This window comes from Xenopus laevis, chromosome 5S (assembly GCF_017654675.1).
Source record: "Xenopus laevis strain J_2021 chromosome 5S, Xenopus_laevis_v10.1, whole genome shotgun sequence".
Taxonomy (NCBI): Eukaryota; Metazoa; Chordata; class Amphibia; order Anura; family Pipidae; genus Xenopus; species Xenopus laevis.
Genome location: NC_054380.1, coordinates 42375087 through 42386178, shown reverse-complemented (window position 1 = coordinate 42386178; position 11092 = coordinate 42375087).

Genomic DNA, 11092 nt, shown 5'->3' with positions numbered 1-11092 from the left:
AATGCACGTTTTAATAAAACTATATAAACACACAACAACATGAACACTGACACCTACTGGTAGAAGTAAACAACAGTATAACAGTATATGAGCGAGAAGGTGTTTGTGTTCTATACTATCAAATTGGAAGCTAGTCCTTATTGGAAAATAAGGGTTACTGTTACATAGCTGCATAAACATAGATTTGACTGATATGATGGCACAGTATTTCTGAGCTTACTGCATTGTATTCTATATTTTTCTATTCCCTCTCAAATTTCTTGCCCAGCCCTAGCTGACCAGTAAAAGCTACATATAAGATTAGTTGCTATGGTTTATAAAAAAACCAAACTAAAGTCCATTTATCACATTTTCCCCAAAGAGCCTTTTCTTTAACTGGGCATCCAACACGGGACAACAACAGTCTTATTCAAAATATTATCCTACATTAAAAGTTACCTCTAGGTCATATTGATCGTTTTTCACTGCTTTTGTAAGTAATTGTTACCTGAATTTCCTAAACCTGACTGTTTTTCCAACCTAACTGTCTCTTCTCAAGCTGTCAGTCAGAGTTTCTAATGCTAATGGACTACTGCTGCACAAAAATGGCAGCCCCCTCATAGAGGAACATGGGGGTAAGAAAGGTAATGTAAAAGCATCATGCAAATACTTTTATGGCAAAATTATAACTAAATGGAAACACTTGCACAAAATTCATAACAGGAGGTGGGACAAAGGCATAGAAACAAAGTGCAACTATATGTATGAGTGGCTTTATTATGCAATAACCTTGAAAAAATAGAATTTTTTTGTGCAACAACTGTGAAAAACTTTGCAGGACCACAACTGCACTTCTAGTAAGCAAATGAACCCTTTTGTCTGACACCTGTATGTGACCTTTTCTTGTATTAAGGATTACAACCACAGATTTACAACAGACTCATTTACAGTTTGCCTTATTCTAAACTTTATGCAAAGTCATGGCAAGATGGCTGGGTCCAGTTGCGTATGTAGCAATTATTGCCATAATTATGAACATTGGTATAAGTGAAGTAGAGCCAGGCACTTGCAGATTTACTGCCAAAAGTTTTATTTCACGACATGTTTCGGGCAAAGCCCTTTATCAAGTCGAATCTTGATAAAGGGCTTTGCCCGAAACATGTTGTGAAAGAAAACTTTTTTGCAGTAAATCTGCAAGTGCCTGGCTCTACTTCACTTATAACAATATATTTGCCTTCTATGGACAAAGGCAGGGCAGAAGGCACGTAAAAGGCAACACTTGGAACCAGTTATTTATACATAATTATGAACATGTTTATTCCTAGCCTTAACTATTTAGGTAAGGACTTGATCATCTTGATGTAAACACTCTCTTTCATAACCATTTCCTAACAAAAACAAATATAATTCATTAAATATATTTTTGCCTAGTTCTCAGTCTATATTAACTACAAGTAGAATCTGTGTTATTTTACTTTTAATATGAACATAATATGTAAGTATTTTATTCCTATGAAGGGCCACAAAATTAATCACACAATATGCACAAAACCAATATGCAGCTGTAGGACAAAGCATCTGATCTCATAGATCAAATGGTCAAAATATCCTTCAGAGAAGCATGTATTCCTGCTACATTTAGCCTCACAGAAAAAATTAGTTTGCCAATATAGTAACCCAGTGGTAACAGGGAATGAGTTTAGCTCTTCTGTACTCCCCCTGTTTCTTTTGGCTGACACCTTTATAGAAAGAGATGGAAAGTGGAATGAAATGAGAATAGAAAACTATGGTGCCAGACACAGGACTGGAAATGTCAAAGCGATATCCTCTGGAGAAAGTGTCAGGAATGCTGGTCCAGTTGGCAACTACAGTTTCTCACTAGAGCGTCAGACACAGCTTCCGGAGTTAGGAGAAGGAAGCCAGACAGATTACTGTTCACATCAAATTTACTAACTATTAAATCTGGGATTGCATTTGGAATGCTGTTTTATGTGCCTGATTCAGAGTAGTGATTTAAGCAGAGTCACAGTGTCTTCTCCAAGAAAAATCTGGACAGACTTTGAAAATCCAAAGATCTAAGTTGAATATGGACACACATAATTGTTCTCTTTGTTCCCTGTGTATTTTTGCCACTTACCTAAGGGAGTAAAGGGATACATGTTAGATGAAGCCAATATAAACTTGGTTGATTATTCAGAATTGGTCATTATCAGCCTGTTTAGTTTTTACCATTTAAAATGCTACCACCTCATCAGTAAGCAGTATTAATAAATAGAGTATTATTAAATGTATTCTTAAATAAAGATGTGGGATGGATTAACTTCAGACCTGCGGTTCTCCTGATAATTAGTGGCACTGTAATGTGGAGCACCATGCCATAATGCTACTCAAAACATTTATGAACTCCAAACAAAAAAAAAATCCAAAAAACTAAGTGTTATTCTTTCATCAGCACTGATTTATTCTAGTTTGTGAATGTCAAATACAATCCCTATCAATACTCATAATTAATTAAAGCTGTAATGCCATCATTTAAAGAGATTGTTCACCTTCCAAACACTTTTTTCAGTTCAATTGTTTTCAGATTGTTCACCAGAAATAAAGACTTTTATTCACTTTTCATTTTTTTTTTTTACGTTTTACTGTTTTTCCAAAATCTAAGTTTAAAGTTAATGTTCCTTTCTCTGATATTTCAGTCTGACAGCTCAGTAATTGAGGTGCAGACTCTAAATTATAACAATTTTACAACATTTAGAGGCACATTTATCAAGGGTTGAATTTTCGAATTTATGTGTTTTTTTAAACTCCCTAAAATTCGAATGAATTCGAAATTCGACTTAGGGAAATTTATCAATAAAATCTAATTTTCAAAAAAACTACCTGAAAATTCGAATTCAATCAAACTCAATCCAAGCTTTTTCTCCGAAAAAGGAAGGCTGCAAACATCTCCAAATTGATCCCTGGACATCTCCCATTGACTTAAACAGTAATTTGGCAGGTTTTAGGTGGCGAATAGTCGAATTCGAATTCTTAAAAGGCCACAGTATGATAAATCTTGAAATTCTAAATCAAATTTTTTTTAAAACTCGAATCAAGTTTGGATAACTCCCTAGTCGAATTTGACAGTTTTGACCATAAAAAATGTGAAAATTTAAATATTTATCAATTTAGAACAGTTTACAAGGTCAGCGACTCCCCCTCCCAGAGCTGCTTTAGAAGGTGAAAATGAAACTTTAGACTTCAATATTAGAAAAACAGTCACACATAAAAAATAGAAGGTCTTTATTTCTGGTGAACTATCTGAAACCAACTGAACTGAAAAACTTGTTGAAATGTGAACAACCCCTTTAAGAACCTTAAAACAGTCCCTTCTTCAGTTCTTATATTAATATTAGTATTTCCATCTTTTAATTTAAAAGAAATAAACTTATTTTAATTGCACTATATTTTTAAAACAGATTATCTTTCTTGGGGCACCATTAAAGGAGAAGGAAACTCTTTGTGCATTTGGGAGTGCCAAATGTTAGGCACACCCAAGTGATTGTATTGACTTACCTGAAACCCCGGGTCAGTGCCCCTATCAGCAGAAAACTGCACCAGCCTGGGGTTATACCAGTGAGCACCACAGAGCGATCCTCATCCGTCTTCCACTTTTTTCGCGCCGCTGCTCAGAAGAACGAAAAGCCAAACTTTAACTAATAACTCGGCTATTTCATTCAACTGAGCATGCATTTGCCCCGGGAAATTTGAAGAAATAAAAAGCCGGAAGAGGATTGCTCCCTGGTGCTCGCTGGAATAACCCCGGGCCGGTGCAGTTATCTGGTAAGTAAATACATTCACTTGGGGGTGCCTAACATTTGGCACCCCCATGTGGAAGAGGACTTTTCTTCTCCTTTAATTTGATCTGTAGCAGCAGCTAAGTTTAACTCTGTAGCTCAGCTAAAACTCTGAGACAGATACTGTGCATAACTTCAATTTCAATACGTTTTGCTAAAACAAGTCAACCGCTAGACACTTAGGGGGCCTGAAAATCAATTTTCTGTGGGGCCCAGTAACATATAGTTATGCCACTGGGAGGAGCAGACATTGCGCCACAGAGGATCCTACACAGAGGGGCTTTGGTAAGAATCTGCTCACGTGTCCCACAATGTTTACAGAGTAGCACATAGGATTCAAAAGTTTTGTCTCAGTGTTAATATATCAGGCTAAATGCCACTACAGTTGTTTTTATAACCGCGTTTAAACTAAAACATAATATTAGGTTTATACATTTTAACATGTACATTCCAAAAAGTAGATGCACCTGTGCAGGATATAATAATATTGTAGTTAAAAAAATATCTGACTCTCCAGTTCTGCTAAAAAAATGATATGCACAAAGCAGTTATTTGCTTAAAGGGCCAGTAAAACCAAAACAACACGCCCTAAATAAATTAATACTTAATTACAGTTTTGTGCTTGTGATAACTCTGTTGTGGTCTCAGAAGAGCCAAAAGAAGAACCGTTGCATTGGGTCAAACCAGTAAATAATGGACTTGATTTTCTGTTATACAATCCAGCAGATTAGCATCCTGTGGACAGTCAACTGGATTTCTAAACAGAAATACAACATCAAAAGATTCTTCAATGATGACCCCATACAAAGGTTTTATTTTATTTATTTATTTTTATATTATTTTTTATCTATCATCTATGTATCGGATCTATCTATTTATCTGTCATCTATCTATTGGATCTATCAAAAGGGAAAGTTATGCCCACCATTAGACAAAACAAAATGCAGGCAGATGAAGACTAAAGGTCCTCTGCACTCACCAATGTCCATATATTAAAACATTAATACATTTTGTGCATACAGTTTTAAAAAAAATGCCCTCTCCTTAAACAAAACTGCGATTTCTTTCCACCACGACGTGCAAGCCATCCCTGATCTGGCTAGTCCTACACTTTTATTAGGAAAGGTAAAACCCCAAAATGATTGTCCCTAAAGGAGAATTCAACCCATAACTTAAAAAAACATACCCCCTCAGCCTACCTGGTACCCGGGGCAAATGCCCCAAACTTTTTACTTAACACTCTGTGCAGATTCTGTCTTCGGGAGTTCACGGCCCCCATCTTCTTTTCTTCGTTAAACTTTGGAAGCAAAAGTCAAGAAAATTTCCGAAAGTCACGAAAAATGTCGGAAAATTTTGTGACTTTCGGCGCATGCGCAGTTGTTCTGGACCATAAGATCACTCCAACTGCGCATGCACCGAAAACGACAGTCTGCTCCGAGGGGTAAGTAAAAAGTTAGGGGCATTTGCCCCGGGCACAGGTGCGCTCCGCCAATGAGGCGAGCTGAGGCGCTCGCCTCAGGCGGCAGCGCCAGATAAGTTTCCAGGGGCGGCAAAAAGCCGCTCCTGTCACTTTAAAGAGCCGAATTTCCGGTTTTGAAACCGGAAATTCGGCTTTACTAGTGCGAGAGAGCGCAGTTGCGCTCTCCGCACTAGTGTTTCTGCGAGGGGAGGGGCGGCATTTAAGGAGCCGCCTCAGGCGGTGTCTTCATTAGAATCGACGCTGCCCGGGCACCAGGTAGGCTGGGGGTAGGAGGGAGGGGGGGGTCTACGTAGGGTAGGGGGTAGGGTTTTTTTGATGTTACACGTTGATTTCTCCTTTAAAGGGCAAGTCAACTCCAAAATAAAAATATGCCTAATAAAAGAAAACATAATTCTAAGCAGCTTTCCATTATACATATATTAAAAATTGTCAGTGCTTTTAAAGTTATTTGTAAACACGTTTGCTATTAAAAGCAGCATTTGCTCAACTCCTGCTTGTTACTTTATAAACAATGTTGCAAAAGTCTAAGTTCCTTGGCAAAGTCAGGTCTGTTAATCAGTTGCTTGTCTTACATTCTATCAACAGTCTTAGCCATCAAGTCTGAGAATAGAAAGGGACAGACAAACGCTGCTTTTAATAGCAATACATATGCAAATAAATTAAAAACCATAGAAAATTTGTAATGAATGTGTATTGCAAAGTTGCTTAGAATTGTGTTAGAATGGCGATTTTTTAGTTTGAGGTTGCCTTGCCTTTTAAAATTGGACACAACTGGGATTGCTTGACAGAAATTGGAATGAGCTCAGAAAATTTGGATAATAGTTGTAATTGTGTTTTTTATTGAGAAAAAGTCAAATCAAGGAAGAAATGCAATCAAGGTTACATAATCAAAAGTGTAGTAGTCATATAATGGGTATATATATATACAGTATAAAAAATAGTCAGTGGTCGAACAGTGTACCATATTCTTCCATGAATGGAAGCAAAAGTAATTATACTAATTATACTATTGAAGACACTGCCAATTACCAAAATGGGTTTCACGAACAACCCATTGGTCCAGATCTTCCAGGTCTTCCTTTCCATGTTCCGTTCTAAAAGTTACCACTGGTGCAATCATAAATTGGAACCAAGTGGATTAACTGCATCAGTACTTTTATTCACATGACATGTTTTAGGTTAGCATGAACCCTTTATCAAGTGTGAATACAGTGCATGCCAGTTAAGCTACCACATCACAGGGAGTGACATCATAGTGTCCATCACTCATTGCTAGTCCATATAATATTCAAGACTCATATGAAGTCTCACCAGGTGTTCATGGGGATAAGGCTTTTTGCCAAAGTCTGTAAGAGTCATATACTGTACAGTAGAACATTCTTATTTTGTAATATTTTTCATTTAAAAAAATTCATGTAAGCGTCCTCTCTTTTAGTCATTACCGTTGACCTCTCAGGAAGCCATCTGTCAGTATGTGGCAATATTTTGAGAGAACTTTCTTTAGATCTCTTCCACTTAGCCCACTATGGTTTTCCTAACTACCACTCCTTTCCTACTGTGTTTTATCCCTAAACAGAGTAATTGTCTCCCATTCTTGTGTTATGTCTTTAGACATGTCATGTCATGATCAATGTGGATTTAGGACAGGTAGACTTTTTACAATTTAAATGCAATACAGATGTTTAATTAGAGCAATGAATGCTAATAGGCAGTGTAGGAGTCACATTTAATACGGGGCCTTGATGTGCTTACATATTTTGGCTAAAGTGTGGTATTAACACCTCATTGTATTGTAATCTTTCTCTTTTTGTGTATAATTAATGGCCTTTTATCACTTCTAGCAGCTGGCCATTTTGGTTAGCACAATGGTGCTTCTAGCTGCTTGTCAAGGCCACAGTGTGAGTTAGACTGAGCATTGGTGATTTATTTATTTGAATTTGGGAAATGCTCCTTCTTTGTGTTTATGTCTGAGCAATATTTTGCTCAAGCTGCATACATTGCTTGGGATGAATTAGCTGGAAATTTGAAAAAAAATGTTGACTTTATATTTTACAGCACAGAAGAAGTGCATATGTAGTATATGAAATTTATATAACAATTGTTTTGAATGCACCATTGTGTCCAGTCAAAGGAAATAGATGCCACCTATTTAGTGAAGAAAGTCCTGCCAGGAGTTCCAGGCCATGGAAAAGCATGTATGGGTCAGTATCACTAATGTAAAGGAAGTGTAGACCCACCAAGTAAGAGATATTAGCGTGAATCAGTTTTACATCACAAGGGTTTCCTTCTCAAGAACCAGATCTTCCAGTAGAAGTAGAATTCAGTATGAATCAACAATGTATGACCAGAGCATATGAGCTATGTGGCTATCTAGTGGTTGTTACTGGTATGATATAAAATAGGATCATAGATACTGTTTATAATTAATAAGGGATTTGAATGAAACAGATGAAAAGCAGAATTTACATGTATTTACAAAATGCCACGTCTTATAGTTCTTTCAGATGACTTTCTTCGGCACATTAAGGGAGTGGGATACCACCATATCTACAGATAAGTGTTCACTTTCAATTTTGCAATAGTCTTAATAAAGTTAATTTGATAATTACAGTGTTGTTCAAGTTCTATATCCTTTTTTTGTGCTTGTTGGCTTGAATGCAATTCTTTCTGCTTAAAGTGAAACACTATGGGGCACATTTACTTAGCTCGAGTGAAGGAATAGAATAAAAAATACTTTGAATTTCAAAGTATTTTTTTGGCTACTTCGACCATCGAATTGGCTACTTTGACCTTCGACTACGACTTCAAATCGAACCATTCGATAGTCGAAGTACTGTCTCTTAAAAAAAAACTTCGACCACCTACTTCGCCACCTAAAACCTACCGAGCATCAATGTTAGCCTATGGGGATGGTCCCTATAGGCTTACTAGCCAATTTCTGATTGAAGGAAAATCGTTCGATTGATGGATTAAAATCCGTCAAATCGTTCGATCAAACGATTATTCCTTCGATTATTTCTTCCTTCGATCGAACGAATAGTGCTAAATCCTTCGACTTAGATATTCGAACTCGAAGGATTTAACTTCGAGGGTCGTATATTGTGGGTTAATTAACCCTCGATATTCGACCATTAGTAAATGTGCCCCTTAATATATAAAATGATATAAATTTACATTTTATGCATTGTACTTAAGGAGGCAGGATTAATTAACTTTAAGATACACAAATCACTTTTATCAGGCCTGAGGTTTCTTATACAGTCACCAAGCTGAAAACATGATATTTGCACTGGCACAAACTATAGGAAAATTTGGCATGGATTGCTTTCATAAAATCTCTGATGGGTTTTCCAAATCTCTTGGCTGGTAGACGAGAGTGAATGGATAAAAAAAATAAAATTTTCAGTTCCCCTAATAAAACGATATAGGGAACTACTTTTACATGTGGTATTTCATCTCCATTGATGTATATTATTTAGTACTACAGATGATGATCGCTAATAAGACAACTTTATAACTGAAAAAAGGGGGAAATGACACAGCTGATAATTTCATAAGAAATGTTAGCCAAAAAGGCTCAATGTTACATTTGAAAGTTTGCTTTACACTGGAATCTGAACTGTAATAGAACCAGAATATATACAGCAGCTTTATATTCAGAGAATGAACTTATTTTGCAACTATGTCAGCTTCTTCTTACCTACATATTTACACAATAGTTACACTTTTTTTTACTTTTAGTTTTTACTTTTTTTACAAGTTACACTTGTTTACTGTCCGACTACATCCGACACGACATGACTGTCGGATGCAGACGCAACATACAACGTCTGCATCCAACAGTCGTGTCGAGTCGGACGCACGCTGCGGCAACACCCGACATTTCTGTACCTTACCTTATTTTTGGCACATCCGACTTGATGCCATCGTTTCATCGCCTCGCGTCGTAACGCATGTAAATCGCCCATGTAGTTCTGCCCTTAGGCATAGAGGCAGGCAGACAATTACTTTCACTTTCCATTCAGCACTTTCTGAATGTCACTGCTCTCCACACATTCCCCTGTTCTCTTCACCATTTAATTTTGTAGCCAGGGCATGGGGATGGACATCAGGTCCCCCATTCTGAGATGATGCAAGGCTTGCCTTAATAACAGTGTCCACGAAATGGCTCCTGCCTGCTTGCTATAATTATGAGTTCCCAGACTGAAGAAAACAAGATTCAAATAATGTATAGTGTGTAATTAAAATTCATTTTGCTTGACTAATGTGATAAAATAGGATTTTGAATAATCTTTTTAGGTGACGGGTCCCCTTTAAGGAACCTATGTGCAATTAAGAAAACCGTAACAAGTAGTTAAAGGGGAAATCATTTTTTACATTTATGGGGACATGTCTAATTAAAGTCGCTAACAGGAAAAATATTCAAAATGCAAAAATATATGTCTCTGCACAAACATATTTTCCTTTGCGCAAATGTAATACAGTTATGGGAACCTTTTTTCAGAATGTTTGGGACCTGCGGTTTTCCGGATAACGGATCTTCATACCTTAAGTCTACTAGAAAATCATTTAAACATTATATAAACCCAATAGGCTGGTTTTGCTTCCAATAAGGATAAATTACATCTTAGTTTGAATCAAGTACAAGGTACTGTTTTATTATTACAGAGAAAAAGGAAATCATTTTTACAAATGTGGATTATTTGATTATAATGGAGTCTATGGGAGACAGCCTTTCCATAATTCAGTACCCTTAGTACCTTCAGTACTATGTTGCTTTATTATCTGGAATCTATAGTGTGACTCTGCAGTTCTTTTTGCAGCTCAGTCTTCAATTCTGCCCCAGATAGACCCCATGGCCCTGACAAAAGTTATCTTTCTTGTGGCTCGATAATTCATTTGTAGACCTGAAAAAGCTAAAGGTCGTTAATCTTTTCACTCATGATTGTTATAAGTGCTCACAGAATTATCTCAGGAGCGGTATCTACTTCTTGCGGATGTTTTATGTTGTAATAAGAAAAAATACACATTTGATGATCACTCATGCAGACTAAGCTGAACAGTCTGCTTCCTATTTCAGTTGATATAATGTTAGAAAGAAATTTTTCCAGACATAATAACCTACCTGATTCATTTTCAAGATGTTCTTGCCACTTAGTAATATTAAATTCTAATATGGAATACGTTCTCAACTGTTCTTATGTGGTACTATTTGGCTCTGCCCCGATATGACTTTTGAAATTATATACATTTATACATAATACATACAGTATACAGTATGTGTGTCATGTGCTTAAGCACACTTCCATTTTTTTCTTTGCATGCATGTGTTAATTATATTTAATGGTAAAATGGAACTGTTCTATTTTTTCAGTTTGGCTGTTCCAGACTGTACTCACGCTTGGGCAGCCACCTGAACCAAGGTCTTTGGCATGAAATAAGCTTAAAATTTATTAAAGCAAGCTTTGTTCCATGCACGCTGCTTAAATGCATTCAGATGAATTCAGTTAATACAGGCAGAATTTGGGGACATACAAAAGGCAGCAGTTAAAAAAGCAAGATATATAGTTAGATTGAGTGAAGATATTAAGATTACAGCTTTATTCTGTTTTTGTTACAGAACAAATATCATTGAATGCATCAAAAGATTACTCTCACTACTGCAAACATTCCATTCTGACATCTGTAATATCTCTGGTAAACAGAGTTGTTTTAACCTGTTAGTTGCTGAAAAAGATACAATGGCAAAACTGCCATAGAGAATTTTTGTGTTCTCATAAATGGAATGCACTATATA